Here is an 18442-nt window from a genome sequence, read left to right as displayed (position 1 = left end):
GATCCAGCAAATATTCATCTGCACCTTATTATATTAATAAAGCAAATTATAACAGAAACAGACTAATTTCGACCATCACTTACAGTGCCACATACAAAGAATACATTAATTTATCTATGTATGGTATGAGCCATTGAAACAACTTCCAACTTTCTGACTCAACCACATCTATGCCATTTACAAGGTTCTTTTTATTTAAATAATAACATTTAGGCTACAAATATATTTTAAAAACTATGTGCACAGAACAAAAGTCACAACAAAAGTATTTAAAATAATAAATGGACATAAAACAGAGTGGGTTCACAACTTTGCAGCCATGCCAAAAGAAAAACTGTGACTCTATAAAAATAAGACACCAGTTCTGGTGCACTAGAAGAGGCCATGTATTCCATGTACTTCAGTAGACACTGTGTAATACTACATTTCTCCTGCTGTGGAAAGCTTGAGTCAAAATGAGCAGTGACATGAGTTGAGATAAATGTGTCATGGTATAGGACATGGTTCATGTCCTGCTCTCTCAGGGTTAATATTGCTGGCCTCTCTTTGGATCTGGGAGGGGTATTTATACACACTCCAGACTAGCATTCCCTGTCAGCTATACTTTCATTTAGTCTGTGTGTCTGACCCCTTAATTGTGTGCTCGATTTGCATTTGCTTGTTTTGCTCTCTGTGCTTTACTCTGCTTCTTTGTTCTGTTGGCTTTCTGACCGTTGGCTCCCTTTCTGACCATTCCTCCGCCTCTCCCCTTAGTTACCTCTTATCTCTTGGTTTTGACCTTGGCATGTTTAACTACTCTTCAGTGTACATCGTCTCATCTGCACCCCAGCGTCTGGCGTCACCTCGACCATCTCCTTCCCTGTCACATGGTTCAGGTCCTCTTTGCAACCCTGTGAATTCCCCGCCGCCATGCTCTCAGCTCCCTTGCTGTGCCGTGCAGGTCTCCCCGCAGCAGTAATACCCGGGAGTTGTGACAAAATGATTGACAGATGCAGTTTTCATCCCTATCTGACATTCTGCTCTCCGGATCTACATGTCCCACACTGGTTATGCTTTCACTTATTTAAAACAAGCTCTGTAAGCAGAAGCAGATTCTTGGGGAGATCTATGTCTGGCCCATAGATCTTAACAGCTCATTTACATATTCAGAAAAATTTGGATTTCTCTTGAACAGAACATTGTATTGCTGATATCAATGTATGATTTTATTCATATGACTTACATGTGTTCATGACTGACAGATATATTTTGATGACCTATCCTAGGCAGCTTAGGAGGGTTGATCCTTCTGGCAGATTCCCTTTAAGCCTACCCATTCATTTCTATATCTCACTTACTGTAGATGGTATTAACATTGAGTCAAGTACCATTCTATATTTTTGTAAGTGGGCCACATGTTGTTTTTCTTGTGCATGAAAGAGGTTGCCAATGTCGGATGGGACCAAACAACTGAATATTTTCATGATTTAATTCCGTGTATCTGGCAACTAATCAGTAAGAGCTTAAAAGATATTATCAGGTAAGTAATACTGCCAGAACCACAGGTAACATGATTCAGATACTGGCTATGTTATTGCAACATGTATATTTTACTCAGAAATGCCGCAATGTTATAGAAGTACACTAACTTGCTTTGAAATATTGCCCGTTAATATGTATCTCGCTTGACTAATCCAAAGCAGGTTATCAGCTAATTCTCCCTGCGCTATTTCACTGATGAGTAGCATCAACACTAAAGCCTAAATCAATCTTACTTTTGGATTCTGCATCAAAGTTACTGTGAGCTTTTATCATGTCAAAGGGATTTATTATTATTTTGTTTGTATTATTAATTTGCTAAATTATCCCATTCTGACTAACAATGACAGGTTAATTTACTATCATTTATTATGCCTTTGCATACTCAAAGAACAGTAGACTTGCCAAGTCACATTTGTGATGTGATAGGAACCCTCAGGGCGTCTTCTGCTGCAAACTTAAAATTGTGCAGCTTAGTTGTCCTGTCCTTAAAATGAACTCCAAGTGACCAGATGGTATAGAACTTGCCTCCCCTAATAAGGGCAAATCCAAGAAAAAAATCCCCAAAGAGTCGAGGAACAAAGCACTTTTCTTAAATCTTGAGAACTGTTACTATTTATGTATTTTGGACTATTTTTCAGCGAGTTCATCATAGCTCTTGGCTATAAGTGCCTACATAAATGTGCTACTCTTGCTGGTGCAAATGCAAAGCACTGCTTAGAATCAGTTAATGAAAATTGTCATCTGTTATTTTTAAAGGGAACCTATCATCAGTTTTGGCCGATATGAAGTAAGGCCACCACCTTTCAGGGCTGATATACAGCGTTCTATAATGCTGTATATCAGCCACCAACCTGACCTTTAAGAGAAGAAAACTAACTTTTATTATGCTCACCTGTGGGCAGTCTGATCCGAGGGGTGTCGCATTTCTTGATCCGGAGTCTCCCATCTTCTTGTGGCCGTCCACTTTCTTGGTTCTTGTGGATCAAGTGTTCCTGCATCATCCACAGTGTCTCCTCGGCATTGCACTCTTGTACAAGCGTACTTCTCTGTCCTGTTAAGGGCAGAGAAAGGTACTGCAGTGCACATGTGCCAGGGATCTTTTACTTTTTCCAGAGCCTGCGCATTGGCAGTACTTTGCTCTGCCTTCAACAGGTCAGAGAGGTATGCCTGTGCAGAATCGCGATGCTAAGGAGACTGTGTGGATGACGCAGGGGCGTATTATCCACATGAAGCAAGCAGGAGGACCTCGATCGTAAGAGGATGTAAAGCGCCGGACCAAGACCTGCGACACCCCTAGGACCAGACCACCCCTAGGTTAGCATATTAAAAGTTCTTTTTCTTCTCTTACAGGTCGGGTTGGGGACTGATGTACAGCATTATAAAATGCTGTATATAAGCCCCGAAAGGTGGTGGCCTTACTTCATATTGTCCAAAACTGGTGACAGGTTCCCTTTAATGGTAGTCTATGTTTTGACTTTAGAACTTTAGAAGATGCGGCCAATACTGAATATACACTGCTCAAAAAAAAAAAAGGTAACACTTACACAACAGAATATAACTCCAAGTAAATCAAACTTCTGTGAAATCAAACTGTCCACTTAGGAAGCAATACTATTTGACAATCAATTTCACATGCTGTTGGGCAAATGGAATAGACAACAGATGGAAATTATTTTCAAATATCAAGACACGCTCAGTAAAGGAGTGGTTCTGCAGGTGGGGACCACAGACCACATCTCAGTACCAATGCTTACTGTCTGATGTTTTGGTCATTTTCTGAATGTTGGTTGTGGTTTCACGCTCGTGGTAGACAGACTCTACAACCCACACAATTGGCTCAGGTAGTGCAGCTCATCCAGGATGGCACATCAATGAGAGCTGTGGCAAAACACTAGAATTCCACATCCTAGATGTTAGAGGTCGAGTTCCCGCTTCTGCACAGGGGGAATCTCGAGCCATCTCCACTGCGGTCTCCCATTCTGTTCCAGCCGCAGTGGAGTCTGCTCAGCAAAGACGTCGGTCCCAGCGTCTTGCTCAATCTCACTCTGTTCTAAGAGTTACTGCTGCGTCTCCAGCTCCTGCCATTAAAGCCAGTACTGGTCAGCAGCAAGCGGACTTCTCTGGGACTAAGTCCTTGTCTGCACATACTGAGCATGCCCAGGGCAAGATCTCCCGTTGGAGATCGAGGGTCAGGTGCTCAGGCTCTGCGGCACATTCCATTGGTCCTCTTGGCAGGTCTTGGAAGGGCAAAAGTTCTGTAGCCACTTCCTGTGCTGCAACTATATAAACTGCGCATGACCGCACGGCCATGCGCTAGTATTGTCTCATAATGATATATGTGTGTGTGTTGATGGATGTATGTCGATGGATGAAAGCTCCTAAATATCCCTCCCTAGAGTTGTTGTCTGCTCGCGGATGTTGGTAGCTATCTAGCGCCCGACTAACCATCTGCACGATACACACATTACAGCGTCCTCTTGCTGTGTTCGCCTGTACGGCGCCGTGCGCTTGCCTTGCGCTTTCCATACACAAGCCTGTGTGGTTGGTGGCGTCCGACAGTGCGGCATTGCTCGCACTCCTGTGCATTTATATATTTCTAATTAGTTTCCTTACACACCCAGTTGTGGTGTAGTGCCAGCAAGGGTCTAATCGGACTTCAATCCCTGTTGGGGTTAAGTACGCTGACTGCTTGCTCGCACTTTAGGTGCGGTACCGCGGTCCTGTGACGCAACAGGATTGCTTCCTTCACGCTGGGTGAGGTTGAACCCACGTGTGTTTACTTTAGTGTACCGCCAGATAGTCTGCAATTTACTAGCAGCGGGTTTTCACCTGCACGGTGGACCTCGGACTGCGAACGCATCTAAATCATCTTTCTGGGTGCGTTCCGCCAGTCCTAACACTAGATATCACTGAATGAAATATTCCAGTTGTAAATTTTTATTCATTACATAGTGGAATGTGTTCAGAACAATAAAACCTAACAATTATCAATGTAAATCACAACTAATATCCCACGGAGGTCTGGAGTTGGAATGATGCTCAAAATCAAAGTGGAAAATTAAGCTACAGGCTGATCCAACTTCAGTGGAAATGCCTCAAGATAAGGAAATAATGCTCAGTAGTGTGTGGCCTCCATGTGCCTGTATGACCTCCCTACATCGCCTGGGCATGCTCCTGATGAGGTTGCAGATCTTTTCCTGAGGGATCTCCTCCCAGACCTGGACTAAGGCATCCACCAACTCCTGGACAGTCTGTGGTGCAACATGATGTTGGTGGATGGCGAGAGACATGATGTCCCAGATGTGCTCAATTGGATTCAGGTCTGGGGAATGGGTGGACCAGTCCATTGCTTCAATGCTTTCATCTTGAAGGAACTGCTGACACACTCCAGCCACATGAGGTCTGGCATTGCCCTGCATTAGGAGGAACCCAGGGCCAACCGCACCAGCATATGGTCTCACAAGACATCTGATGATCTCATCTTGGTACCTATTGGCAGTCAGGCTAGCTCTGGCAAGCACATGGAGGGCTGTGCGACCCCTCAAAGAAATGCCACCCCACACCATTACTGACCCACTGCAAAACGGGTCATGCTGAAGGATGTTCCAGGCAGCAGATCGCTCTCCACGGTGTCTCCAGACTCTATCACGTCTGTCACATGTGCTAAGTGTGAACCTGCTTTCACCTGTGAATAGCACAGGGCGCCAGTGGCGAATTTGCCAATCCTGGTCTTCTGTGGCAAATGCCAAGCGTCCTGCACAGTATTGGCTGTGAGCAAAACCCCATCTGTGGACATCGGGAACTCAGACCATCCTCATGGAGTCGATTTCTAACCATTTGTGCAGACACATGCACATTTGTGGCCTGCTGGAGGTCATTTTGCAGGCCTCTGGCAGTGCTCCTCCTGTTCCTCCTTGCAGAACGGCTGAGGTAGCGATCCTGCTACTGGGTTGTTGCCCTCCTACGGCCCCCTCCTTGTCTCCTAGTGTACTTGCCTGTCTCCTGGTAGCACCTCCAGCCTGACACTACGCTAACAGACACAGCAAACCTTCTTGCCACAGCTCGCATTGATCTGTGATCCTGGATGAGCTGCACTACCTTAGCCACTTGTGTGGGTTGTAGAGTCCGTCTCATGCTACCACAAGTGTGAAAGCACAACCAACATTCAAAAGTGACCAAAACATCAGCCAGAAAGCATTGGTACTGAGATTTGGTCTGTGGTCCCCACCTGCAGAACCACTCCTTTATTGAATGTGTCTTGATAATTGCCAATAATTTCCATCTGTTGTCTATTCCATTTGCACAACATCATGTGAAATTGATTGTCAATCAGTGTTGCTTCCTAAGTGGACAGTTTGATTTCACAGAAGTTTGATTTACTTGGAGTTATATTCTGTTGTTTAAGTGTTCCCTTTATTTTTTGAGCAGTGTATGATGGGTATGTGGCACGAGACTATGATATGGAGGATATGTGTGATGGGTATATATGGGCACGGGACTATGGGATGGAGGATAATTTGTTATAACTAACCACAGTTAGTAACTATGCCTGGGCAACGCCGGGCTCTTCAGCTAGTATATATACTGTATATATATATATATGATAGTTTGCCTGGTCTCTGATGCTTCAGAACTGTGAAAAATTGTGCCAAGCAAGTTTTGTTTCAAACCATAAATAAAATCTCAAATTTATGTGAAAGTGTGAATTTCAGGAAATTTGGCCTGAACTGGATCCTATGTGAATCAATTCACTGATCTATAAAATTCAGCTTAAATGAATATCCTCGCTTATGTTTCCTGATGTGTCACTCTGAAAGAAGGGTGACAAAGCATGTTCAGGCAGAATTATTTTTGCTGACTATGCAGAGTTTTGAGAAATATACTCACTAATTAGTAGAACCCATTCAAAGCAATATAAAACTTAGCAAGGGTCACAAAACTATCAGAATATCAGAAATTTGGTTCTATTGACTAAGGATTAATGTAAATAGACATTAATCCTTTTAGTTATATCCAGTGGTTTGCAACAAATATAATTGAACAGCATATAAATAAATATTATAAAAGTTATAATTTATCATTCACCAATCTTAATTCAGTGAATTACACCAACGCACTGATGACTTCATCTTGAGTACTGTTATATGATTGACCAACTTTTCAGTTAGATCCAAGAACAATATGACCACAACAATCTGTAAGAATCTAATTTAATTTTGTTATGTATTTTCCAGCTGCTCTAAAATTATTAATTTGTGAATTGATAAAACTTTTAGATGTCCCTCTCTGTTCTGGACATGAAATTTCACATATTAATTATTGAGGATCATCTGTCATGTTGATTTTGCATTTCAAAGCATCAGATTGTCACAATGAGTTTGGTTTGCGTCATGTAGGGTTCTACATTACAGTACTGCTCTATGCTGTTTAATTAAGATACAATGAAAGTTAACACAATTAGTCCTACAAAGATAATTCTTATTAACAATTCATCTAGTTAATTCTTATTAGCATTACTATTTTAGTGCTGTATAGTCATAGATACAGTAAGATGGCTGCCAGATAGGTCCTTGATATGTATCATCGAGATTGGTAGCCTCTGTGATGTAAGCACGGGAAAACAGGCACCTGTACGTCTAGTAGTGAGAGTGTTAACCCTGCTGTACTGTTCAGGTCAATATGACCCGAAATGATTTTTGAGACCCTGTAGATTTTTTTATATGAGGATTTGAAACTAGTGGTATCTTGACTTCTCTTCATTTGTGGAGCTCTATATATGTTTTTTTTTTGTTTACTTTTTGCTACACGCTGATTGTTACACTTGTACTGTTCGGGTCAATATGACCCGATAGCATTTTATACTGTTCTACAGGTCTCTGATTATTTCTGACTGCAAAAGTTATGTTTTTTTATGTGTACTTCATTCAAAACGGTGGTGGTTTCACTGTTCTTATCAGTAAACAAGTAATTATCTAGTATTATCCATTTGCTGTTTGTGAGAGAGGAGACTGGTTGTCTATCATTCAAAGGCTCGGGGTTTCACTGTCAGCAGTAATCAAGTATTTATTTAGTCAAATGCATTTTCAGTTTGTGAGAGAAGACACTGTTGTCTTATAAATTGGACACCAGTCATTTGACTTAAGGTACCGTCACACTAGACGATATCGCTAGCGATCCGTGACGTTGCAGCGTCCTGGCTAGCGATATCGTCCAGTGTGACAGGCAGCAGCGATCAGGCCCCTGCTGTGATGTCGCTGGTCGGGGAAGAAAGGCCAGGACTTTATTTCGTCGCTGGCTCTCCCGCTGACATCGCTGAATCGGCGTGTGTGACGCTGATTCAGCGATGTCTTCGCTGGTAACCAGGGTAAACATCGGGTTACTAAGCGCAGGGCCGCGCTTAGTAACCCAATGTTTACCCTGGTTACCATCGTTAAAGTAAAAAAACAAACACTACATACTTACCTACCGCTGTCTGTCCCCGCGCTGTGCTCTCTGCTCTGGCTGTGAGTGCCGAGCAGCCGGAAAGCAGAGCGGTGACGTCACCGCTCTGCTTTCCGGCCGCTATGCTCACAGCCAGAGCAGAGAAGCAGAGCGCCGAGGACAGACAGCGGAAGGTAAGTATGTAGTGGTTGTTTTTTTACTTTAACGATGGTAACCAGGGTAAACATCGGGTTACTAAGCGCGGCCCTGCGCTTAGTAACCTGATGTTTACCCTGGTTACCGACATCGTTGGTCGCTGGAGAGCGGTCTGTGTGATAGCTCTCCAGCGACCAAACAGCGACGCTGCAGCGATCCGGATCATTGTCGGTATCGCTGCAGCGTCGCTTAGTGTGACGGTACCTTTACACCCTGAAGCTAAGTCCTGTGAAAGAGACACTGGAATCTGTGAGAGAGAGAGAGCACTGAGCTGTGAATACACATCTTTACAGGTATTCTTTTTTTTTTCAAAACTTGGATAAAAATGTTTCTAAAATGTCTATTGGCTGACGCTGTGAATACATATTTTTACAACTATTTTTTTATTTTTCAACCTTAGGTAATTCTAATGAGCACAATGCACTATGACAATGCCGTAAGTGATAGAGAAGACAGAAAGTCTGACATTCCCGTATTTTTCGGACTATAAGACGCATCGGACTATAAGGCGCACCCAGGTTTTAGAGGTGGAAAATAGAGAAAAAAAATATTTGAAGCAAAAAAAGGTGGCAAAATATTTAATAACATACTATTATATATAATAACACCACATATAATAGTATGTTATTATGTTGGAAGCTGCGGGACCAGTATGATGTCTGTGAAGTACTATATGAAGATGCTGAAGGGTGAGTATAAGAATGGGGGCACAGGGCTTATATTTAAAGCACCACTCCAGCACTGCAAAATAACACTGGAGTGCTGCTTTAAAATCCAATGGGAGAACTATAACTCCCAGCATGTCCTGCAGATCCTATGACATGCTGGGAGTTATAGTTCACTAAAGTGGCAGAGTGCTTTATTGTGTTTTGGAAAGACTAACCTCTTAATTGTGGCAGCCAGCCACACTGTGGTGAGGTAAAAGCATCCCATGACTGCACACAGAGCCCTCCCTCTTGTTGCCTTTCCACAGCACAGGTAATGGAAGCCAGCAGATTCTAGTGTTGGAGTCTGAAGGACATGTGATGATGTCAAGAAGAGGGAGGGCTCTGTGCTGCCATGTGATGCTCCAGCCCGCCCACTTCTGACATCATCACAGGTCCTCCTTGTGCACACTGCTCCAGCCCAGGAAGGTACAGCGATCTCCTCTCCCCCAGACCCTGCTGCTGCCTCCTCTCCCCCGGACACACAGATCTCCCCAGCTGCTGCAGGAATCAGCGCTGGGGAAGCCATGTGTGTCCCTGCTTAAGTGCAGTATTCATTTGCCTCTCCTGGCTCACTGCTCAGCTGATAGGTAGGCAGGGAGTAGCTAATGAATATGGGCCAACATACCAACAACATTGTGTGGCAACCTTGTGAAGACTTACAGAAAACGTTTAACCTCTGTCATTGCCAACAAAGGATATATTACAAAGTATTGAGATTAAATTTTGTTTCTGACCAAATACGTGGTATATCTCGATTTTTCCAAAGCGTTTGATACCGTGCCGCACAAGAGGTTGGTACACAAAATGAGAATGCTTGGTCTGGGGGAAAATGTGTGTAAATGGGTTAGTAACTGGCTTAGTGATAGAAAGCAGAGGGTGGTTATAAATGGTATAGTCTCTAACTGGGTCGCTGTGACCAGTGGGGTACCGCAGGGGTCGGTATTGGGACCTGTTCTCTTCAACATATTCATTAATGATCTGGTAGAAGGTTTACACAGTAAAATATCGATATTTGCAGATGATACAAAACTATGTAAAGCAGTTAATACAAGAGAAGATAGTATTCTGCTACAGATGGATCTGGATAAGTTGGAAACTTGGGCTGAAAGGTGGCAGATGAGGTTTAACAATGATAAATGTAAGGTTATACACATGGGAAGAAGGAATCAATGTCACCATTACACACTGAATGGGAAACCACTGGGTAAATCTGACAGGGAGAAGGACTTGGGGATCCTAGTTAATGATAAACTTACCTGGAGCAGCCAGTGCCAGGCAGCAGCTGCCAAGGCAAACAGGATCATGGGGTGCATTAAAAGAGGTCTGGATACACATGATGAGAGCATTATACTGCCTCTGTACAAATCCCTAGTTAGACCGCACATGGAGTACTGTGTCCAGTTTTGGGCACCGGTGCTCAGGAAGGATATAATGGAACTAGAGAGAGTACAAAGGAGGGCAACAAAATTAATAAAGGGGATGGGAGAACTACAATACCCAGATAGATTAGCGAAATTAGGATTATTTAGTCTAGAAAAAAGACGACTGAGGGGCGATCTAATAACCATGTATAAGTATATAAGGGGACAATACAAATATCTCGCTGAGGATCTGTTTATACCAAGGAAGGTGACGGGCACAAGGGGGCATTCTTTGCGTCTGGAGGAGAGAAGGTTTTTCCACCAACATAGAAGAGGATTCTTTACTGTTAGGGCAGTGAGAATCTGGAATTGCTTGCCTGAGGAGGTGGTGATGGCGAACTCAGTCGAGGGGTTCAAGAGAGGCCTGGATGTCTTCCTGGAGCAGAACAATATTGTATCATACAATTATTAGGTTCTGTAGAAGGACGTAGATCTGGGGATTTATTATGATGGAATATAGGCTGAACTGGATGGACAAATGTCTTTTTTTGGCCTTACTAACTATGTTACTATGTTACTAAATACTTATTTTCCACCATAATATGCAAATAAATTGTTAAAAAAACAGACAATGTGATTTTCTGGATTTTTTTTTCTCAGTTTGTTTCCCATAGTTGAGGTCTACCTATGATGTAAATTACAGACGCCTCTCATCTTTTTAAGTGGTGGAACTTGCACTATTGCTGACTGACTAAATACTTTTTTGCCCCACTGTATATGCAAACGCAAAACCAATCGGTGGCCAATGATTTTATTTTATAACATACTGGACATTTTTGCATACAATGCATTTGTCTTATGGAGAGAAATCGACCCCGATTGGAACCGGAATAAGCTGCATAAAAGAAGATTATTATTTGAGGAATTGGGCAAATCCCTGGCTAGGCCATATATTGAGAGCAGAAAAGTGACCCCCAGAAGTGAAGGAGCAACAGCCATTGTAAAAAGTGTCCAGCATGCTCAAGAAAGAGACTCCACATCCACAGCCTCCAGCAGCACAGCTACCAGCAAAAAAAGGAAGAGATGTACAGTTAGGGCCAGAAATATTTGGACAGTGACACAAGTTTTGTTATTTTAGCTGTTTACAAAAACATGTTCAGAAATAAAATTATATATGTAATATGGGCTGAAAGTGCACACTCCCAGCTGCAATATGATAGTTTCCACATCCAAATCGGAGAAAGGGTTTAGGAATCATAGCTCTGTAATGCATAGCGTCCTCTTTTTCAAGGGACCAAAAGTAATTGGACAATGGACTCTAAGGGCTGCAATTAACTCTGAAGGCGTCTCCCTCGTTAACCTGTAATCAATGAAGTAGTTAAAAGGTCAGGGGTGGATTCCAGGTGTGTGGTTTTGCATTTGGAAGCTGTTGCTGTGAGCAGACAACATGCGGTCAAAGGAACTCTCAATTGAGGTGAAGCAGAACATCCTGAGGCTGAAAAAAAAGAAAAAATCCATCAGAGAGATAGCAGACATGCTTGGAGTAGCAAAATCAACAGTTGGGTACATTCTGAGAAAAAAGGAATTGACTGGTGAGCTTGGGAACTCAAAAAGGCCTGGGCGTCCACGGATGACAATAGTGGTGGATGATCGCCGCATACTTAATTTGGTGAAGAAGAACCCGTTCACAACATCAACTGAAGTCCAGAACACTCTCAGTGAAGTAGGTGTATCTGTCTCTAAGTCAACAGTAAAGAGAAAACTCCATGACAGTAAATACAAAGGGTTCACATCTAGATGCAAACCATTCATCAATACCAAAAATAGACAGGCCAGAGTTAAATTTGCAGAAAAACACCTCAAGAAGCCAGCTCAGTTCTGGAAAAGTATTCTATGGACAGATGAGACAAAGATCAACCTGTACCAGAATGATGGGAAGAAAAAAGTTTGGAGAAGAAAGGGAACGGCACATAATCCAAGGCACACCACATCCTCTGTAAAACATGGTGGAGGCAACGTGATGGCATGGGCATGCATGGCTTTCAATGGCACTGGGTCACTTGTGTTTATTGATGACATAAGAGCAGACAAGAGTAGCCGGATGAATTCTGAAGTGTACCGGGATATACTTTCAGCCCAGATTCAGCCAAATGCTGCAAAGTTGATTGGACGGCGCTTCATAGTATAGATGGACAATGACCCCAACCATACAGCCAAAGCTACCCAGGAGTTCATGAGTGCCAAAAAGTGGAACATTCTGCAATGGCCAAGTCAATCTCCAGATCTAAACCCAATTGAGCATGCATGTCACTTGCTCAAAGCCAGACTTAAGATGGAAAGACCCACAAACAAGCAAGACCTGAAGGCTGCGGCTGTAAAGGCCTGGCAAAGCATTAAGAAGGAGGAAACCCAGCGTTTGGTGATGTCCATGAGTTCCAGACTTAAGGCAGTGATTGCCTCCAAAGGATTTGCAACAAAATATTGAAAATAAAAATATTTTGTTTGGGTTATGTTTATTTGTCCAATTACTTTTGACCTCCTAAAATGTGGAGTGTTTGTAAAGAAATGTGTACAATTCCTACAATTTCTATCAGATATTTTTGTTCAACCCTTCAAATTAAACGTTACAATCTGCACTTGAATTCTGTTGTAGAGGTTTCATTTCAAATCCAATGTGGTGGCATGCAGAGCCCAACTCGCGAAAATTGTGTCACTGTCCAAATATTTCTGGCCCTAACTGTAGCTTCTGTCCATCTTCCTGTGACAATAAGACTAATCTGATATGTGCTGGATGTTCAAAATATCTGTGTAAAGGACATGTGTCTTATTATTGTGTTCAGTGTAAAAACGCATGAACATATTCAGTTTTTCTTTTTTCTTTCTAAAAAGGTTGAAGTTTTTATGATTTTTCATTTGTTGATTTATAAATATTGTTTTCAAAAAGTTAAATTTCATGTTTTAGTAATAGTAATGTAAAGCTTCTTTGTTATTTGTGTGCAGAATGCCAACATTCAAAGATAATTGTAAAAAGTCTGTGTAACCTTTTTATGAAAAAAAAATAAATTATTAAGTTTAACCCCTTAGTGACAGAGCCAATTTGGTACTTAATGACCGAGCCAATTTTTACAATTCTGACCACTGTCACTTTATGAGGTTATAACTCTGGAACGCTTCAACGGATCCCGCTGATTCTGAGAATGTTTTTTCGTGACATATTGTTCTTCATGTTAGTGGTAACATTTCTTCGATATTACTTGCGATTATTTATGAAAAAAATGGAAATATGGCAAAAAAAAAAAAAATTTTGAAATTTTCAAACTTTGTATTTTTATGCCCTTAAATCAGAGAGATATGTCATGAAAAATAGTTAATAAATAACATTTCCCACATGTCTACTTTACATCAGTACAATTTTGGAAACAAAATTTTTTTTTGTTAGGGAGTTATAAGGGTTAAAAGTTGACCAGCAATTTCTCACTTTTACAACACCATTTTTTTTTAGGGACCACATCACATTTGAAGTCATTTTGAGGGGTCTATATGATAGAAAATAATGAAGTGTGAAACCATTCTAAAAACTACACCCCTCAAGGTTCTCAAAACCACATTCAAGAAGATTATTAACCCTTTACGTGCTTCACAGCAATGTGGAAGGAAAAAATGAATATTTAACTTTTTTTTGCAAACATTTTAATTCAGAACCATTTTTTTTATTTTCACATGTGTAAAAACAGAAATGTAACCATAAATTTTGTTATGCAATTTCTCTTGAATAAGCCAATACCCCATATGTGGGGGTAAACCACTTTTTGGGCGCACCGCAGAACTTGGAAATGAAGGAGCGCCGTTTGACTTTTTCAATGCAGAATTGGCTGGAATTGAGATCGGACGCCATGTCACGTTTAGAGAGCCCCTTATGTGCCTAAACAGTGGAAACTCCCCACAAGTGACACCATTTTGTAAACTAGACCACTTAAGGAACTTATCTAGATGTGTGGTGAGCACTTTGAACCCCCAAGTGCTTCACAGAAGTTTATAACGTAGAGCCGTGAAAATAAAAAAATCGCATTTGTTTACACAAAAATGATCTTTTCGCCCACAAATTCTTATTTTCACAAGAGTAACAGGAGAAATTAGACCACAAAAGTTGTTGTGCGATTTCTCCTGAATACGTTGATACCCAATATGTGAGGATAAACCACTGTTTGGGCGCACCGCAGAGCTTGGAAGAGAAGGAGTGCCGTTTTAGTTTTTCAATGTAGAATTGGCTGGAATTGAGATTGGACGCCATGTCGCGTTTGGAGAGCCCCTGATGTGCCTAAACAGTGGAAACCCCCACGAGTGACACCATTTTGGAAACTAGATCCCTTAAGGAACTTATCTGGATGTGTGGTAAGCACTTTGAACCCCCATGTGCTTCACAGAAGTTTATAAAGTAGAGCCATGAAAATAAAAAAATCACATTTTTTCTACAAAAATGATCTTTTTGCCCCCAAATTTTTATTTTCACAAGGGTAACAGGAGAAATTAGACCACAAAAGTTGTTGTGCAATTTCTCCTGAATACGTCGATACCCAGAAAGTGGGGGTAAACCACTGTTTGGGCGCACCGCAGAGCTTGGAAGAGAAGGAGTGCCGTTTTACTTTTTCAATGTAGAATTGTCTGGAATTGAGATCGGACACCATGTCGCGTTTGGAGAGCCCCTGATGTGCCTAAACAGTGGAAACCCCCCACAAGTCACCCCATTTTGGGAACTAGACCCCTTAAGGAACTTATTTAGATGTGTGGTGAGAACTTTGAATGCCCAAGTGCTTCACAGAAGTTTATAATGCAGAGTCGTGAAAATAATTTTTTTTTTCCACAAAAAAGATATTTTAGCCCCCAAGTTTTTATTTTCACAAGGGTAACAGGAAAATTGGACCGCAATAGTTGTTGTCCAATTTATCCCAAGTATGCTGAAGCACCATATGTGGGGGTAAACCACTGTTTGGGCACACGGCAGAGCTCAGAAGGGAAGGAGCGCCGTTTTGGAATGCAGACTTTGATAGAATGGTCTGTGGGCATTATGTTGCGTTTGCAGAGCCCTGGTGTACCTAAACAGTAGTAACCCCCCACAAGTGACCCCATTTTGGAAACTAGACCCCCAAGGAACTTACATAGATGTGTAGTGAGAACTTTGAATGCCCAAGTGCTTCACAGAAGTTTATAATGCAGAGTCATGAAAATAAAAAAATATTTTTTTTCCGCAAAAAAGATTTTGTAGGCCCCAAGTTTTTATTTTCACAAGGGTAACAGGAGAAATTGGACCCCAAAAGTTGTTGTCCAATTCATCCCGAGTAAGCTTATGCCCCATATGTGGGGGTAACCCACTGTTTGAGCGCACGGCAGAGCTCAGAAGGGAGGGAGCACCATTTGACTTTTTGAGCGCAAAATTGGCTGTCATGTTTGGAGACCCCCTAATGTACCTAAACAGTGGAAACCCCCCAATTCTAGCTCCAACCCTAACCCCAACACACCCCTAACCCTAATCCCAACCCGATCCATAATCCTAATCACTAACCCTAACGATAATCACAACCCTTACCCCAAAACAACCCTAATGTCAACCCTAACCATAAGCCTAATCAAAACCCTAAATCCAACACACCCCTAATCCTAATCTCAACCCTAACCTCAAACCTAACCCTAATCCCAATACACCCCTAATCACAACCCTAACCCTAATCCCAAACCTAACCCTAATCCCAAGCGTAACCCTAATGCCAACCCTAACCCTAATACCAACCCTAATCCAAACCCTAACCCTAATCCCAACTCTAACCCTAACTTTAGCCGCAACCCTAGCCCTAACTTTAGCCCCAACCCTAGCCCTAAATTTAGCCTCAACCCTAACCCTAGCCCTAACTTTAGTCCAACCCTAACCCTAGCCCTAAGGCTACTTTCACACTTACGTCGTTTGGCATCCGTCACAATCCGTCGTTTTGGACAAAAAACGGATCCTGCAAATGTGCCTGCAGGATGCGTTTTTTGCCCATAGACTTGTATTGCTGACGGATCGCGACGGATGGCCCCACGTCGCGTCAGTCGTGCACTGAATCAGTTGTGTTTTGGCAGACCGTCGGCACAAAAAAACATTCAATGTAACGTTTTTTTGTACGTCGCGTCCGCGGCAGCCGAGACCCCGGAGAAAATTGGACTCTGGGGGGCGCTATTTACTTTTTCCACAGCGCCGTTATTTAACGGCGCTGTGGTTTAAGTACCCTTAACTGCCGCCGTTAAAAGGCGTATTGGCGGTCGTTAAGGGGTTAAATTTAAATTTTTCATTTGATTATGATCAACCATGTTCACATACAGTATAATAATGAAAAAAGTATTCAAATAAAACACTCATAGTAGCTAAAAATCAAGAATAGGTCGGGTCATATTGACCTGGGATCAGTACAAGTGTATAGCAAATGCCAACAGAACAGCAGGGTTAATAGGCATATCAGAGTCATGTTTATGAGCAGTCAAAGAGATTGGTGGGCCTGGCTTCTTACATATCCCTACTACTTGGGGCGTGGTACGGCACATAAAAAGGAGACCAGATTCTGTGTCTGGAGGTGTGTAGACCTCCAGTATTGCTTGTGTTTGCTAAACAGCTGAACACTAATCTGAGTGGGCCAGAAAAGGCTATCAATTTGTTTGGTTATGCTAAGCGGTTTATGAAGTTTTAATAAAACAGCCTGAATGAGGAAAAAACTGGCAAGGTATAAATCGCAATAGGGTCTTATCTGATGGCAATGGGTGGTCAAAAAGAAGGAAGTTGCACTCACCTTGTTAGGTTGCTGAAAGTAATACGCAACAGGCATGTAAAACAGCTGCTGCACAGATACCGGTCAAGAGGTAGACCAAGGTTAATGAAAGAGGCTGCACTTGCAAGCTCTAAAGAAAGGATATTGCTGAGAGCCACTGCAATGTGTGTGGACACAGTGCGTGGAAAAACGGAACAGTCCTGTAGAGTTTAATAGATTAGAACAGTGTGCAGAGTGGAATGCCACCTGCATTATATTCATAAGAAGATGCAGATGAATTCTTAAGGAATCATAAGTATATAAATGTGTAATAAATAAGGTAGATGTATCTAATCAAAAGGAATTATCAGTGAAAAAAAGGATTGCAAACTCCTGAGAAGCACTTGCACACCATGGAAAAACTATGGAAGTAGTGTCTTTAGAGCCCACAAGTGCAGTATTTTTAGTAGTTTGAATCTCATTAAGGCTAGTTTCACACTAGCTCTTTGGAGGCCTGCGGACATCCTCTGTGAAGCTCCACCCATATCCTGGTGGTCCTGGACTATGCTACATAGTATCTGGAGGCTATACTACTACGAAACACCTCTACTAAGTGTATCACTTAGGAGTTTGTCCACATCTTTTTCAGAACAGGGTTGCCCAAGGTGATTCTAACAGACCAAGCAACTCCATTCATGTTAAATGTGATGAGAAAGTTGTGCAAATCTCTGCAAATCACATAGCTCAGGACCTCAGTCTACCATCCACAGATGGATGGTTTGGTGGAGAGGTTTAATAAAACCTTGAAGGCCATATTGCAGAAGGTCATAGAAATTGCTGAGTGAGACGGGGACTGTCGACGGCCGTACCTTTTGTTCCCCATCAAAGTCCCACAGGCCTTTACTGGTTTCACCTCTTTTCAACTGTTGTATGGCTGACACCCCCGTGGACTCCTGTATGTAGTGAGGAGACCTTAGAGGTGGAGTCTACACCCTACAAGAGTGTAATTGAACAGATTTAAGAGAGAATTGCTGAGGCGATGCCCCTTGTCGAAGAACACCTCCTCAAAGCAGAAGAGATACAGTCGAGGGTGTAAAATAGATCGGCAAGGGTGGGACACTTCAACCCTGGGGATTGGGTACTGGTGCTGGTGCCTACAGTGGAAAGCAAATTTCTGGCAAAGAGACAGGGCCCCTATAAAGTAGTAAGTAAGTTTTGCAATGTCAGCTATAAAGCCCACCAACTAGGGAGAAGAAAGCCCAACCAGGTGTTTCATGTAAGCCTGATTAAGCTGTGGCAAGATAGGGAGTGCGTGGAAGCTCCATGTTTGGTGGCTAAGTCTGAAGCCATCGTAAGGAGGTCAAGGTGGCAGAGTCGCTGTCATATGTTCAAAAGCTGCAGTGCCGAGAGCTGCTACATGGGAACAGAGACATGTTTTAAAAAT

The 18442-nt window shown here is 42.3% G+C and overlaps 1 protein-coding gene across 5 annotated transcripts in view; it reads right to left on the bottom strand.

Moving 5' to 3' along the window:
• Nucleotides 1-18442, bottom strand: part of PDE1C (phosphodiesterase 1C) — a 1560705-nt gene that overhangs the window by 426456 nt on the left and 1115807 nt on the right. The window lies entirely within an intron of this gene.

The sequence above is a fragment of the Ranitomeya imitator genome, chromosome 6 (assembly GCF_032444005.1).
Source record: "Ranitomeya imitator isolate aRanImi1 chromosome 6, aRanImi1.pri, whole genome shotgun sequence".
Lineage (NCBI taxonomy): Eukaryota > Metazoa > Chordata > Amphibia > Anura > Dendrobatidae > Ranitomeya > Ranitomeya imitator.
This window is presented reverse-complemented; position numbering and strand designations above follow the sequence as displayed.